Consider the following 17365-nt stretch of genomic DNA (forward strand, 5'->3'; position numbering starts at 1 on the left):
AGCGCCATTTTATCTCCACAGCTTGCTGCAGAGACGCTGCTCCTGGCCCTTCACTGCTGTCACAAGTAACAGGGTGCAAAAAACGGGGGGGCACAGCAATTTGGTGTTGGTTACTATTATAAAAAAGCGCTTATAGGTCTGGGGCATTATTTAATTCTTTCAGACCGGTGAGGCGCTGGGTGTGAGCTGGCAAACTCTCTCTCTGAAGGGTCTTACTGTGGGTCTGTCCCCTATAGCCCAGTGTGTTTGTGGGTGTCGGTACGTGTGTGTCGACATGTCTGAGGCTGAATGCTCTTCCCAGGAGGAGGCTGGTGTGGGCTGAACAGAATGAGGGAGTGACTCCGTCTGCACCGCCGACTGCTGATTGGGTAGAGATGTGGAGTGTTTTAAATACAAGTGTGGCTTTGTTGCACAAGAGGTTGGACAAATCTGAGGCTCAGAACCAAGCATGGAGACAATCCATGGGAGATGTTTTGTCACAATCTCAGACCCCCTCAGGGTCCCAGAAACGTTAATTTACCCAGATAGCAGACAGATACCGACACGGATTCCGACTCCAGTGTCGACTATAATGATGCCAAGTTACATCAGAAGGTGGCTAAGAGTATTCAGTACATGATTGTGGCAATAAAAGAAGTGTTACATATCACAGAAGACCCCGCTGTTCCTGAGACAAGGGTCTGTATGTTTAAGGGAAAGAAACCTGAGGTAACGTTTCCTCCCTCTCATGAACTGAACGCTCTTTTTGAAAAAGCTTGGGAATCTCCTGACAAGAGAATACTGATTCCCAGGAGGATTTCTATAGCGTATCCATTTCCCTCGGGGGATAGGTTACGGTGGGAATTCTCCCCTACGGTGGACAAAGCCCTGGCGCGTTTGTCCAAGAAGATGGCGCTGCCGTCCCCGGACACGGCAGCACTTAAAGATCCTGCCGATCGTAAGCAGGAAACTACCTTGAAATCTATTAGTCACTACGGGTACGCTGCTCAGGCCGGCCGTGGCATCGGCATGGGTGAGTAGCGCTATTGAAAAGTGGGCAGATCACTTGTCATCTGAAATAGACACCCTGGATAGGGAAAGCGTGCTTTTGACGCTGGGTCACATCAGGGACGCTGCAGTCTATCTAAAGGACGCTGCGAGAGATATTGGCCTCTTGGCTTCAAGGGCCAATGCCATGGCAATCTCGGCTAGGAGAGCGTTCTGGACGCATCAATGGAATGGTGATGCTGATTCTAAAAAGGCTATGGAGGCTCTGCCCTTCAAAGGTGAAGTTTTGTTTTGTGAAGGCATCGCGGACCTGGTTTCTACTGCTACCGGGGGTAAGTCGTCCTTTTTGCCTTTTGTCCCTCCACAGCAAAAGAAAACCCCTCAATACCAGATGCAGTCCTTTCGGTCTCATAAATTCAGGAAAGGACGAGGGTCCTCTTTCCTTGCTGCTAGAGGTAAGGGAAAAGGAAAAAGATTCTGCCAAATCCACCGCATGACGCTGGGGCTCCGCTGCGGGAGTCCGCACCAGTGGGGGCGCGTCTTCAGCTCTTCAGTCAGGTCTGGGTTCACTCGGGCCTGGATCCTTGGGTGCTGGGAATTGTGACCCAAGGATACAAACTGGAGTTTCAAGACGTGTCTCCGCACCGATTTTTCAAATCGGCCTTGCCAGCTTCTCTTCCAGAAAGAGAGGTTGTGTGTGCGGCAATACAAAAGCTGTGTCGGCAGCAAGTCATTGTCGCGGTACCACCGTTACAGCGGGGGGAAGGGTTTTATTCAACCTTGTTCGTGGCCCCGAAACCGGATGGCTCGGTCAGACCGATTCTGAACTTAAAATCCCTCAATCTGTATTTAAAAAGATTCAAATTCAAGATGGAATCTCTCTGAGCAGTGATCTCCAGTCTGGAGGGGGGGGGATTTTATGGTGTCAGTCGACATAAAGGATGCTTACCTACATGTCCCCATATATCCTCCACATCCGGCGTTCCTGAGGTTCGCTGTTCAGGATTGTCACTACCAATTTCAGACGTTGCCATTTGGTCTTTCCACGGCCCCAAGGATTTTCACCAAGGTAATGGCGGAAATGATGGTACTCCTGCGCAAGCAAGGGGTCACAATTATCCCGTACTTGGACGATCTCCTGATAAAGGTGAGATCACAGGAGCAGTTGCTAAAAAAACGTTGCGCTCTCCCTGACAGTTCTGCAACAACATGGCTGGCTCCTAAATTTGCCAAAGTCGCAGTTGATTCCGACAACACGGCTATCATTTTTGGGCATGATTCTGGACATGGAACTACAGAGAATTTTTCTCCCGTTGGAAAAAGCTCTGGAACTCCAGAACATGGTCAAGCAGCTTCTGAAACCGGCAAGAGTGTCGATTCATCAATGCACTCGAGTGCTGGGGAAAATGGTGGCGGCCTACGAGGCCATTCCGTTTGGCAGGTTCCATGCCAGAACTTTTCAGTGGGACCTGTTGAACAAGTGGTCCGGGTCCCATCTACACATGCACCGGAAGATAAGCCTGTCCCCCAGGGCCAGGATTTCTGTCCTGTGGTGGCTCCAACTTTCTCACCTACTAGAGGGTCGCAGGTTCGGGATCCAAGATTGGATCTTGGTGACCATGGATGCGAGTCTCCGAGGTTGGGGAGCAGTCAAACAGGGGGTAAATTTCCAGGGAAAATGGTCAAGCCAAGAAGCTTGTCTACACATAAACATTCTGGAATTAAGGGCCATCTACAACGGCCTTCTACAAGCGGAACATCTGCTGCGCGGCCTACCCGTCCTGATTCAGTCGGACAACATAACAGCGGTGGCGCACATAAACTGCCAAGGCGGAACAAGGAGCAGAGCGGCGATGGCGGAGGCCACAAAGATTCTTCGCTGGGCGGAAAAACATGCAAGCGCTCTGTCAGCGGTCTTCATTCCAGGCGTGGACAACTGGGAAGCAGACTTCCTCAGCAGACACGATCTCCATCCAGGAGAGTGGGGTCTTCATCAACAGGTCTTTGCAGAAGTGACAGGTCGTTGGGGAATTCCTCAAATAGACATGATGGCGTCTCGCCTCAACAAGAAGCTTCAGACGTATTGTTCCAGGTCGAGGGATGCTCAGGCAGTAGCTGTGGACGCACTAGTGACACCGTGGGTGTTTCAGTCGGTCTATGTGTTCCCTCCACTTCCTCTTATCCCAAAGGTGATAAGGATCATAATAAGAACAAGGGTTCAGGCGATACTTGTTCCAGATTGGCCACGGAGGTCCTGGTATCCGGATCTTCAGGAATTACTCATAGTGGATCCCTGGCCTCTTCCTCTAAGAGAGGATCTATTACAGCAGGGGCCGTGCATGTTCCAAGACTTACCGTGGTTGCGTTTCACGGCATGGCGGTTGAACGCCACATCCTAGCTCGAAAGGGTATTCCCAGAGAGGTCATCCCCACTCTACTGAAAGCTAGAAAGGAGGTAACGGCGAAGCATTACCACCGTAATTGGAGAAAATAGGTGTCTTGGTGCGAATCTAAGAAGGCGCCTACGGAAGAATTTCAACTGGGTCGTTTTCTCCATTTTTTGCAAGCTGGTGTGGATGCGGGCCTTAAGTTAGGCTCCAATATAGTGCAGATCTCGGCCTTATCTATTTTCTTTCAAAAGGAATTGGCCTCGCTTCCAGAAGTACAGACTTTCGTGAAGGGCGTGCTGCACATCCAGCCTCCATTTGTGCCCCCAGTGGCACCATGGGACCTTAACATGGTGTTGCAGTTCCTTACGTCGCATTGGTTTGAACCTTTACAAAAGGTTGAGTTGAAATTTCTCACTTGGAAAGTGGTCATGCTGTGGGCCTTGGCGTCCGCAAGGCGGGTGTCAGAGTTGGCGGCTTTGTCTCACAAAAGCCCTACTTGGTTTTCCATGTAGATAGAGCGGAGTTGAGGACTCGTCAATAATTTCTCCCAAAGGTGGTTTCTTCGTTTCACATGAACCAACCTATTGTGGTACCTGTGGCTACTGAGTCAAAGTCTCTCGATGTGTTCAGGGCTTTGAAAATGTATGTAGCCAGAGCGGCTCGTATTAGGAAAACAGAGGCGCTGTTTGTCCTGTATGCTTCCAACAAGGTTGGGGCTCCTGCTTCTATGCAGACTATTGCACGCTGGATCTGTAATACGATTCAGCATGCCCATTCTACGGCTGGATTGCCGTTGCCGAAATCGGTGAAGGCCCATTCCACTAGGAGGGTGGGCTCGTCTTGGGCGGCTGCCCGGGGTGTCTTGGCGTTGCAACTTTGTCGAGCGGCTACTTGGTCGGGTTCAAACACTTTTGCAAAATTCTACAAGTTTGATGCTCTGGCTGATGAGGACCTCATGTTTCCTCGATCGGTGCTGCAGAGTCATCCGCACTCTCCCGCCGGTCTGGAGCTTTGGTATAGACCCCATGGTCCTTTTGGAGTCCCCAGCATCCTCTAGGACAGTGGTTCTCAAACTCGGTCCTCAGGACCCCACACAGTGCATGTTTTGCAGGTAACCCAGTAAGTGCACAGGTGTATTAATTACTCACGGACACATTTTAAAAGGTCCACAGGTGGAGCTAATTGTGTTACTTGTGATTCTGTGAGGAGACCTACAAAACATGCACCGTGTGGGGTCCCGAGGACTGAGTTTGAGAACCTGTGCTCTAGGACGAAGGAGAAAATAGGATTTTAATACCTACCAGTAAATCCTTTTCTCTTAGTCCGTAGAGGATGCTGGGCGCCCGTCCCAGTGCAGACTTTTTTCTGCAGTACTTGTTAATGGTTATTGCTTTTGTTACACAAAGGTTGTGTTTCGGTTAAGGTCAGCCTGTTGCTGATCTCTTTGGTTCACGCTGTTACCTGGTTTTAGTTAAATGCCATGTTGTACGGTGTGTTGTGGTGTGAGCTGGTATGTATCTCACCCTTAGTTTAACAAAATCCTTTTCCTCGAAATGTCCGTCTCCTCTGGGCACAGTTCCTATAACTGAGGTCTGGAGGAGGGGCATAGAGGGAGGAGCCAGTTCACGCCCATTAAAGTCTTAAAGTGCCCATGTCTCCTATGGATCCCGTCTATACCCCATGGTCCTTTTGGAGTCCCCAGCATCCTCTACGGACTAAGAGAAAAGGATTTACCGGTAGGTATTAAAATCCTATTTTTTCCTACCACTCCCAGAAAACGGTCAGTTGACACCCATGAACCCTGTCAGTCTCCTTGCGATCGGTTGTGCGGATGGATTCGTCGCTAGAAGCATTGCACAGCAACGATGCTGTTTGTACCCATACGACGTGCGTGCACATTGCGGTGCATACGCATGCGCAGTAGTAACCTGTTTGCTGTGCTGCGAAAAACGTCAGCGAGCGATCAACTCGGAATGACCCCCACAAGCTGTTTCTCATCAGCTTTGTGGATTAGATTTTTGTAGAGGAGCAGACGCAAAGAAGTCTCCGATCTTCTTGCGCAATGTTAGAGTGCTATAAAGTACACCGCCATTGGTCTCTGGATCAGTGGGAGTGTATTCGGTCAGTGACTAATCACGCCACCATCTGGAAATCTAATGGAGAGTGCTTCCTGCCTAAGTAGGCGCTGCCATCTGTAATGGTTGGAGGTGGAGGAATGCCCAGATTTCCTCATCCTGTCATCACTAAACACAGCGGTCCTCTAATGAGATGCAGCAGGTGGCATCATTTTACATATAATATGCCTTGTTAGACTGCACTATTATTACTACGCATTGTATTTGTTTCATTCAAACTAATAACAAAAAAACAAGCATTTTCCAAGTAGAGGTTTGATTATGAAAAGCTATGTGTAGAATCCAGCGCTTCACAGTTCTGCCAAGGTGGATTAATCCCGAAGCAACAAAATATTTCTTGATTGGTTTTTAGGAAAAAAAATTTTTTTACTTTCAGTTCACTCTCTTGCAATTTCATTAAAATATATTTATTTGCTTGTTTTAGATAGAAAGTCTTTCTGTGGGCCCTATTAGTCAACATATAAATGTATTTTCTAACGTCCTAGAGGATGCTGGGACTCCGTAAGGACCATGGGGAATAGACGGGCTCCGCAGGAGATAGGGCACTTTAAGAAAGCTTTGGATTCTGGGTGTGCACTGGCTCCTCCCTCTATGCCCCTCCTCCAGACCTCAGTTTTACACTGTGCCCAGCGGAAATGGGTGCACTGCAGGGAGCTCCCCTGAGTTCTCTGTCTAGAAAGCATTTTTGTTTGGATTTTTTCTATATATTTTACAGGGTGCACTGCTGGCAACAGGCTCCCTGCATCGAGGGACTGAGGAGAGAGGGGCAGACCTACTTAAATGATAGGCTCTGCTTCCTCGGCTACTGGACACCATTAGCTCCAGAGGGGATGAACACAGGTTCGTCCTGGGCGTTCACTCCCAGAGCCGCGCCGCCGTTCTCCTCACAGAGCCAGAAGTAACGAAGCCAGAAGACGTCTCAGGCGGCAGAAGCCTTCAAAGCTTCACTGAGGTAATGCACAGCACTGCAGCTGTGCGTCATTGCTCCACACACCTCACACACTCCGGTCACTGTAAGGGTGCAGGGCGCAGGGGGGGGCGCCCTGGGCAGCAATATAAACACCTCTCTTATGGCAAAAGACTATATACATGTACAGGTGGGCACTGTACATGTATATAAAAGAGCCCCCGCCATTTTTTAATAACTTTGAGCGGGACAGAAGCCTGCCACCGAGGGGGCAGGGCTTCTCCCTCAGCACTCACCAGCGCCATTTTCTCTCCACAGCACCGCTGAGAGGAAGCTCCCCGGACTCTCCCCTGCTTTACACACGGTGAAAGGGGGTTTTGAAGGAGGGGGGGGGGGGGGGGGGGGGGCACATATTTGGCGCTTAATTACTACACAGCGCTACTGTAGAGAAGCATTTTGTTTTTCTTTCCAGGGGTATAGCACTGGGGTGTGTGCTGGCATACTCTCTCTCTGCCTCTCCAAAGGGCCTTAAAGGGGATACTGTCTTCAGAAAAGAGTTTCCCTGTGTGGGTGAAGTGTGTCGGTACGCGTGTGTCGACATGTTTGACGAGGAAGGCTCGCTTAATGTGGAGGGGGAGTGCTTGAATGTCAGGTCGCCGTCGGCAACGCCGACACCGGACTGGGTGGATATGCTGAATGTCTTAAATGCAAATGTAAATCTACTGCATAAAAGGTTAGACAAGGCTGAAGCTAGGGATCAGTCAGGTAGCCATGTCCCTGTGGGGCCAGGACCTCCGGGGTTTCTGAAGCGCACCATATCCCAGATCGATTACACAGATACCGACACGGATACTGACTCTAGTGTCGACTATGAAGATGCAAAATTACAGCCGAAGGTGGCAAAAGGGGGAGGAGTTGTATGGAGACGGCCTCTCGGACCTTGTCTCTACTGCTACGGCCGGTAAATCGAATGTTTTACCTTATGTTCCCCCGCAGCATGCTAAGAAGACACCCCATTATCAAATGCAGTCCTTTCGTTCCAATAAGAGCAAGAAGGTACGGGGATCGTCCTTTTTTGCCAGAGGTAAAGGCAAGGGAAAAAAGCTGCACACAGCTAGTTCCCAGGAGCAGAAGTCCTCCCCTACATCTGCAAAGTCCACCGCATGATGCTGGGGCTTCCCGGGGGGAGGCAGATCAAGTGGAGGCACGTCTTCGGTTTTTCAGCCACGTCTGGGTTCACTCGCAGGTGGATCCCTGGGCATTAGAGATGGTTTCTCAGGGATACAGACTAGAATTCGAAGACTTGCCTCCTCGCCGGTTTTTCAAATCGGCTCTGCCGGCTTCCCCGTCAGAGAGGGAGCTAGTGTTAGCCGCAATCCAAAAATTGTATATTCAACAGGTGATAGTCACAGTTCCTCATCTCCAACAAGGAGAGGGTTATTACTCAACCCTGTTAGTGGTCCCGAAACCGGACGGTTCAGTCAGACACATTTCTCTATCGTCCTAGTGGATGCTGGGGTTCCTGAAAGGACCATGGGGAATAGCGGCTCCGCAGGAGACAGGGCACAAAAAGTAAAGCTTTAGGATCAGGTGGTGTGCACTGGCTCCTCCCCCTATGACCCTCCTCCAAGCCAGTTAGATTTTGTGCCCGGCCGAGAAGGGTGCAATCTAGGTGGCTCTCCTAAAGAGCTGCTTAGGAAAGTTTAGCTTAGGTTTTTTATTTTACAGTGAGTCCTGCTGGCAACAGGATCACTGCAACGAGGGACTTAGGGGAGAAGAAGTGAACTCACCTGCGTGCAGGATGGATTGGCTTCTTGGCTACTGGACATCAGCTCCAGAGGGACGATCACAGGTACAGCCTGGATGGTCACCGGAGCCTTGCCGCCGGCCCCCTTGCAGATGCTGAAGTAAGAAGAGGTCCAGAATCGGCGGCAGAAGACTCCTCAGTCTTCTAAAGGTAGCGCACAGCACTGCAGCTGTGCGCCATTTTCCTCTCAGCACACTTCACACGGCAGTCACTGAGGGTGCAGGGCGCTGGGAGGGGGGCGCCCTGGGAGGCAAATGAATACCTATTTTGGCTAAAAATACCTCACATATAGCCTCCGGAGGCTATATGGAGATATTTAACCCCTGCCAGAATCCGTTAAGAGCGGGAGACGAGGCCGCCCGAAAAAGGGGCGGGGCCTATCTCCTCAGCACACAGCGCCATTTTCCCTCACAGAAAGGCTGGAGGGAAGGCTCCCAGGCTCTCCCCTGCACTGCACTACAGAAACAGGGTTAAAACAGAGAGGGGGGGCACTAATTTGGCGATATGCTTATATATATATTAAGATGCTATAAGGGAAAACACTTATATAAGGTTGTCCCTATATAATTATAGCGTTTTTGGTGTGTGCTGGCAAACTCTCCCTCTGTCTCTCCAAAGGGCTAGTGGGTCCTGTCCTCTATCAGAGCATTCCCTGTGTGTGTGCTGTGTGTCGGTACGTGTGTGTCGACAGGTAGGAGGACGATGTTGGTGAGGAGGCGGAGCAATTGCCTGTAATGGTGATGTCACTCTCTAGGGAGTCGACACCGGAATGGATGGCTTATTTAGGAAATTACGTGATAATCTCAACACGCTGCAAGGTCGGTTGACGACATGAGACGGCCGACAAACAATTAGTACGGTCCAGACGTCTCAAAAACACCGTCAAGGGTTTTTAAAACGCCCGTTTACTTTAGTCGGTCGACACAGACACAGACAGGGACACTGAATCCAGTGTCGACGGTGAATAAACAAACGTATTCCTTATTAGGGCCACACGTTAAAGGCAATGAAGGAGGTGTTACGTATTTCTGATACTACAAGTACCACAAAAGAGGGTATTATGTGGGATGTGAAAAAACTACCATAGTTTTTCCTGAATCAGATAAATTAAATAAAGTGTGTGATGATGCGTGGGTTCCCCCCGATAGAAAATTATGGGCGGTATACCCTTTCCCGCCAGAAGTTAGGGCGCGTTGGGAAACACCCCTTAAGGTGGATAAGGCGCTCACACGCTTATCAAAACAAGTGGCGGTACCGTCTATAGATAGGGCCGTCCTCAAGGACCAGCTGACAAGGCTGGAAAATATAATAAAAAGTATATACACACATACTGGTGTTATACTGCGGCCAGCGATCGCCTCAGCCTGGATGTGCAGAGCTAGGGTGGCTTGGTCGGATTCCCTGACTAAAAATATTGATACCCTTGACAGGGACAGTATTTTATTGACTATAGAGCATTTCTATATATGCGAGATGCACAGAGGGATATTTGCACTCTGGCATCATGAATAAACGCGATGTCCATAACTGCCAGAAGATGTTATGGACACGACAGTGGTCAGGTGATGCAGATTCCAAACGGCACAGTATGGCCGTATAAAGGAAGAGGACTTGTTTGGGGTCGGTCCATCGGACCTGGTGGTCACGGCAACTGCTGGAAAATCCACCGTTTTTTACCCTAAGTCACATCTCTGCAGAAAAAGACACCGTCTTTTCAGCCTCAGTCCTCTCGTCCCTATAAGATCATATCTGCCCAGGGATAGAGGAAAGGGAAGAAGACTGCAACAGGCAGCCTATTCCCAGGAACAGAAGCGTTCCACCGCGTCTGACAAGTTCTCAGCATGGCGCTGAGACCGTACAGGACCCCTGGATCCTACATGTAGTATCCCGGGGGTACAGATGGGAATGTCGAGACGTTTCCCCTTCGCAGGCTCCTGAAGTCTGCTTTACCAAGTCTCCCTCCGACAAGGAGGTAGTATGGGAAAAAATTCACAAGCTGTGTTCCCAGCAGGTGACAATTAAATTACCCCTCCTACTACAGAAAAGGGGTATTATTCCACACTATATTGTGGTACTGAAGCCAGAAGGCTAGGTGAGACTTATTCTAAAAAAATTTTTTTTTGAACACTTACAAAGGTTCAAATTAAGATGAAGTCACTCAGAGCAGTGATAACGAACCAGGAAGAAGGGGACTATATAGTGTCCCGGGACATCAGGGATGCTTACCTCTATGTCCCAAATTTGCCCTTCTCACTAAGGGTACCTCAGGTTCGTGGTGCAGAACTGTCACTATCAGTTTCAGACGCTGCCGTTTGGATTGTCCACGGCACCCCGGGGTCTTTACCAAGGTAATGGCCGAATTGATGATTCTTCTTCGAAGAAAAGGCGTCTTAATTATCCCTTACTTGGACGATCTCCTGATAGGGGCATAGTCCAGGGAACAGTTGGAGGTCGGAGTAGCACTATCTCGGATACTGCTACAATCAGCACGGGTGGATTCTAAATATTCCAAAATCGCAGCTGATCCCGACGACACGTCTGCTGTGCCTAGGGATGATTCTGGACACAGTCCAGAAAAAGGTGTTTCTCCCGGAAGAGAAAGCCAGGGAGTTATCCGAGCAAGTCAGGAACCTCCTAAAAACAGTGCATCATTGCACAAGGGTCCTGGTAAAAATGGTGGCTTCCTACGAAGCAATTCCATTCGGCAGATTTCACGTAAGAACTTTTCAGTGGGATCTGCTGGACAAATGGTCCGGATCGCATCTTCAGATGCATCAGCGGATAACCCAATATCCAAGGACAAGGGTGTCTCTCCTGTGGTGGTTATAGAGTGCTCATCTTCTAGAGGGCCGCAGATTCGGCATTCAGGATTGGATGCTGGTAACCACGGAGCCCAACCTGAGAGGCTGGGGAGCAGTCACACAAGGGAAAAATTTCCAGGGAGTGTGATCAAGTATGGAGACTTTTCTCCACATAAATATACTGGAGCTAAGGATAAATTTATAATGCTCTAAGCTTAGCAAGACCTCTGCTTCAAGGTCAGCCGGTATTGATCCAGTGGGAAAAACATCACGGCAGTCGCCCACGTAAACAGACAGGGCGACACAAGAAGCAGGAGGGCAATGGCAGAAACTGCAAGGACTTTTCGCTGGGCGGAAAATCATGTGATAACACTGTCAGCAGTTTTTCATCCCGGGAATGGAAACTGGGAAGCAGACTTCCTCAGCACGACCTCCACCCGGGAGAGTGGAAACTTCATTGAGAAGTTTTTTCCACATGATTGTAAACCGTTGGGAAATACCAAAGGTGGACATGATGGCGTCCCGTCTGAACAAAAAACGGGACAGGTATTGCGCCAGGTCAAGGGACCCTCAGGCAATAGATGTGGACGTTCTGGTAACACCGTGGGTGTACCAGTCGGTGTATGTGTTCCCTCCTCTGCTTCTCATACCTAAGGTGCTGAGAATTATAAGACGTAGAGGAGTAAGAACTATACTCATGGCTCCGGATTGGCCAAGAAGGACTTGGTACCCGGAACTTCAAGAGATGCTTACAGAGGTCTTATGGCCTCTGCCGCTAAGAAGGGACTTGCTTCAGCAAGTACCATGTCTGTTCCAAGACTTACCGCAGCTGCGTTTGTCGGCATGGCGATGGAAAGCCGGATCCTAAGGGAAAAAAGGCATTCCGGAAGAGGTCATTCCTACCCTGGTCAAAGCCAGAAAGGAGGTGACCGCACAACATTATCACCACGTGTGGCGAAAATTTGTTGCGTGGTGTGAGGCCAGGAAGGCCCCACAAAGAAATTTCAACTCGGTCGTTTCCTGCATTTCCTGCAAACAGGAGTGTCTATGGGCCTCAAATTGGGGTCCATTAAGGTTCAAATTCGGCCCTGTAAATTTTCTTCCAGAAAGAATTGGCTTCAGTTCCTGAAGTCCAGAAGTTTGTCAAGGGAGTATTGCATATACAAACCCCTTTTTTGTGCCTCCAGTGGCACTGTGGGATCTCAACGTAGTTCTGGGATTTCTCAAATCACATTGGTTTAAAACCAGTCAAATATGTGGATTTGCAGCATCTCACATAAAAAGTGACCATGCTCTTGGCCCTGGCCTGGACCAGGCGAGTGTCAAATTGGTGGTTTTTTCTCAAAAAAGCCCATATCTGTTTGTCCATTCGGACAGGGCAGAGCTGCGGACTCGTCCCCAGTTCTCTCCCTAAGGTGGTGTCAGTGTTTCACCTGAACCAGCTTATTGTGGTGCCTTGCACCTACTAGGGACTTGGAGGACTCCAAGTTGCTAGAAGTTGTCAGGGCCCTGAAAATATATTCCAGGACAGCTGGAGTCAGAAAATCTGACTCGCTGTTTATACTGTATGCACCCAACAAGTTGGGTGCGCCTGCTTCTAAGCAGTCGATTGCTCGTTGGATTTGTAACACAATTCAACTTGCACATTCTGAGGCAGGCCTGCCACAGTCTAAATCGGTTAAGGCCCATTCCACAAGGAAGGTGGGCTCATCTTGGGCGGCTGCCCGAGAGGTCTCGGCATTACAACTCTGCCGAGCAGCTACGTGGTCAGGGGAGAACACGTTTGTAAAATTCTACAAATTTGATATCCTGGCAAAAGAGGACCTGGAGTTCTCTCATTCGGTGCTGCAGAGTCATCCGCACTCTCCCGCCCGTTTGGGAGCTTTGGTATAATCCCCATGGTCCTTTCAGGAACCCCAGCATCCACTAGGACGATAGAGAAAATAAGAATTTACTTACCGATAATTCTATTTCTCGGAGTCCGTAGTGGATGCTGGGCGCCCATCCCAAGTGCGGATTATCTGCAATACTTGTACATAGTTACAAAAATCGGGTTATTATTGTTGTGAGCCATCTTTTCAGAGGCTCCGCTGTTATCATACTGTTAACTGGGTTTAGATCACAAGTTGTACGGTGTGATTGGTGTGGCTGGTATGAGTCTTACCCGGGATTCAAAATTCCTCCCTTATTGTGTACGCTCGTCCGGGCACAGTACCTAACTGGCTTGGAGGAGGGTCATAGGGGGAGGAGCCAGTGCACACCACCTGATCCTAAAGCTTTACTTTTTGTGCCCTGTCTCCTGCGGAGCCGCTATTCCCCATGGTCCTTTCAGGAACCCCAGCATCCACTACGGACTCCGAGAAATAGAATTATCGGTAAGTGAATTCTTATTTTTAAATCTAAAATCCCTGAACCTGTACTTGAAGAGGTTCAAGTTCAAAATGGAATCACTCAGGGCGGTCATCGCCAGCCTGGAGGGGGGGGGGATTGGATGGTGTCCTTGGACATAAAGGATGCATACCTTCATATTCCGATTTTCCCCCCTCACCAGGCGTTCCTGAGATTTGCAGTACAGGACTGTCACTACCAATTTCAGACGTTGCCGTTTGGGCTTTCCACGGCCTCGAGAATTTTCACCAAGGTAATGGCGGAAATGATGGTGCTCCTGCGCAGGCAGGGTGTCACAATTATCCCATACTTGGACGATCTCCTCATAAAGGCGAGATCTCAGGAGAAGTTGCTGGACAGCGTGTCTCTGTCCATGAAGACGTTACAAATGCACGGCTGGATTCTCAATATACCGCAGTCCCAGCTAGTCCCTGCAACACGTCTGACCTTTTTGGGCCTGATTCTAGACACAGACCAGAAAAAGGTTTTTCTTCCGATGGAAAAGGTTCAGGAGCTCATAGCCCTGGTCAGGAACCTATTAAAGCCAAAAAAGGTGTCAGTGCATCATTGCACACGAGTTCTGGGGAAGATGGTGGCTTCATACGAGGCAATCCCCTTTGGCAGGTTCCATGCAAGGACTTTTCAATGGGACCTCTTGGACAAGTGGTCCGGGTCCCATTTACAAATGCATCCAAGGATCACCCTGTCTCCCAGGACATGGGTATCTCTCCTGTGGTGGCTGCACAGTGCTCACCTACTAGAGGGTCGCAGGTTCGGCATTCAGGACTGGGTCCTGGTGACCACGGACGCAAGCCTCCGAGGCTGGGGAGCAGTCACACTGGGAAGAAATTTCCAAGGTCTCTGGTCAAATCTAGAGACTTGTCTCCACATCAACGTCCTGGAGTCGAGGGCCATATACAACGCCCTACGTCAAGCGGAGGAATTGCTTCGGGAAAAAACGGTTCTGATTCAGTCAGACAATGTCACGGCAGTGGCTCATATAAACCGCCAAGGCGGAACAAGGAGCAGAGTGGCCATGGCAGAAGCGACCAGGATTCTACGCTGGGCGGAAGGCCATGTAAGCGCACTATCAGCAGTGTTTCATCCCGGGGGTGGACAACTGGGAGGCAGACTTCCTCAGCAGGCACGACCTGCATCCTGGAGAGTGGGGACTTCATAAAGAAGTCTTCGCACAGATCACGGGTCGGTGGGGACTGCCTCAGATAGACATGATGGCATCCCGTCTCAACAAAAAGCTAAAGCGGTATTGCGCCAGGTCAAGAGACCCTCAGGCGGTAGCGGTAGACGCTCTGGTGACACCTTGGGTGTTCAGATCGGTCTATGTGTTTCCTCCTCTTCCTCTCATACCCAAGGTGTTGAGAGTAATAAGAATAAGCAGGGTCAGAACAATCCTCATTGTTCCAGATTGGCCACGGAGGACTTGGTATCCGGAGCTGCAAGAGTTGCTCACAGAAGATCCGTGGCCTCTTCTTCTAAGGCAGGGCCTGCTGCAGCAGGGGCCCTGTCTGTTCCAAGACTTACCGCGGCTGCGTTTGACGGCATGGCGGTTGAACGCCGGATCATAGCGGAAAAAGGGATTCCGGAGGAGGTCATTCCTACCCTGATCAAGGCTAGGAAGGACGTGACATCGAAACATTATCACCGTATATGGTGAAAATATGTTTCTTGGTGTGAGGCCAGAGCTGCTCCAACGGAGGAGTTCCATTTGGGCCGTCTACTTCACTTCCTTCAAACAGGAGTGAATTTGGGCCTAAAATTAGGGTCCATAAAGGTCCAAATATCGGCCTTATCCATTTTCTTTCAAAGAGAATTGGCCTCTCTTCCTGAAGTACAGGCTTTTGTGAAGGGGGTGCTGCATATTCAGCCTCCTTTTGTACCTCCGGTGGCGCCTTGGGATCTTAACGTGGTATTACGTTTCCTCAAGTCACCTTGGTTTGAACCACTCAAAACAGTGGAGTTGAAATACCTTACGTGGAAAGTGGTCATGTTGTTGGCATTAGCTTCGGCAAAGCGTGTTTCAGAATTGGCGGCTTTATCACATAAAAGCCCATACTTGGTTTTTCACGTGGATAGGGCAGAGTTGAGGACTCGTCCTCAATTTCTGCCAAAAGTGGTCTCATCTTTTCATATGAACCAACCTATTGTCGTGCCTGTGGCTACACGGGACTTGGAGGATTCCGAATCCCTGGATGTGGTCAGGGCTTTGAAGATTTATGTGACCAGAACAGCTAGGATCAGGAAGACTGAAGCTCTGTTTGTTCTGTATGCGGCCAACAAGGTTGGCCGCATACAGCGCATGCTGTGGTCAATATTAGTATCATGGGGTATAGACTGGTCCACCAGGAGCCATTGGCACTTTAAGAGTTTAACAGTGTGGGCTGGCTCCTCCCTCTATGCCCCTCCTACCAGACTCAGTTTAGAAAACGTACCCGGAGGAGCCGGTCACAGCTAGGGGAGCTCTACAGAGCTGCTTTAGTAAAAGTTTTTTTTAGAGTTTGTTATTTTACAGGGAGGCTGCTGGCAACAGCCTCCCTGCATCGAGGGACTGAGGGGGAGGGGGGGAGTAGTGTCCGCCCTGCGGGGTCTGAGCCACTATCTCTGCTGACTGGACACTGAGCTCCAGAGGGGATAAATCGCTCCCCGCCGCAGGGGATCGCTCACCCCAGCAGCATGCCGCCACCCCCTTGCAGAGATGAAGTACGGTGGCAAGTGATTCATCGGCTCCCTGGCAAGCGGGGAGCTGATGTGAAGATGGTGGCAACAGGGTAGAGAGCGCAGTACTAACTGCGCTCCGGGGGCTCAGCGGCACATGGTGCGGCGCTGTGAGGGGCGCTCTGAGCCGGCACCTACACCCTATACTGACCACAAACACATTCGGGGTCCCTGGATCTCAGTCAGCAGCAAAATCCTCAGGCCAGTATAATCTTCAAAGAGCGGGAAGCCAGCACCATTAAGGGGCGGAGCTTCTCAGAGCGGACCCAGCAGCGTTTCAGCACCATTTTCCTGCCTGCAGCAGAAGAGCAGTCCCTCCAGAGCAACTCCAGCTATCTGTACGGTACCAGGGGGTTGTAGAAGGGGGGGGGGGGGGTTGGCTCCAATCTCTGTGTCTCTCTGCCGTTCTTGGGGGGGAAACTCTGTCTACCCTTTACCCTGTATGTATGTGGGGTTTGCAGGCAACCATGTCTAGAGACTTGTATCATATGCTGCAGAGGATATAGCTTCTCAGGAAGATCCCATTCCATGTAATCAGGATTGCACTGTTGTAGCGCAGATCCCGGCTAGGGAACCGGAGTGGTTAGCCTCTCTTAGGGGGGCTATTTCTCAGATTTCTGAAAGGGTTGCAAGGACTGAGCATGCAACTCTGGTATTACAGTTCTCTATAGCAGTATGGTCCGATTCTTTTCCCTCGGGGCCCCATGCGGTACATTCTCACAAACGTGCTCTTACCCTAATTACACAGGATGACACGGATACCAATTCTGACACAGCAGACGGTGATGGGGATGTGTCGAGGGTGTCGGCATCACTTGCTAAGGGGGTGCAGTTGATGATTGAGGCCATGCGGGATATGTAAAATATTTGACACACCTCCTGAGCAGGTTGAGGAGGCTTACTTCACGGACAGTAAGAAAGCCGCGCTAACCTTCCCTGCATCTAAGGAATTAAATGCTATATTTGAAAAATCCTGGGAAAACCCGGAGAAAAAATTCCAGATCCCTAAAAGGGTTCTGGTTGCTTTTCCCTTCCCGGAGGACGATAGGAAAAAATGGGAGTCCCCGCCTGTAGTTGACGCCTCTGTTCCCAGGCTGTCAAAACAAGTGGTCTTACCTGTCCCGGGATCTACCGATTTGAAAGACACGGCGGATCGCAAGGTGGATGCTACGCTCAAATCCATATACACGGCCTCTGGGGCTATACTGTAGCCTACT

Source organism: Pseudophryne corroboree, chromosome 4, assembly GCF_028390025.1.
Source record: "Pseudophryne corroboree isolate aPseCor3 chromosome 4, aPseCor3.hap2, whole genome shotgun sequence".
In the NCBI taxonomy this organism is placed as follows: domain Eukaryota; kingdom Metazoa; phylum Chordata; class Amphibia; order Anura; family Myobatrachidae; genus Pseudophryne; species Pseudophryne corroboree.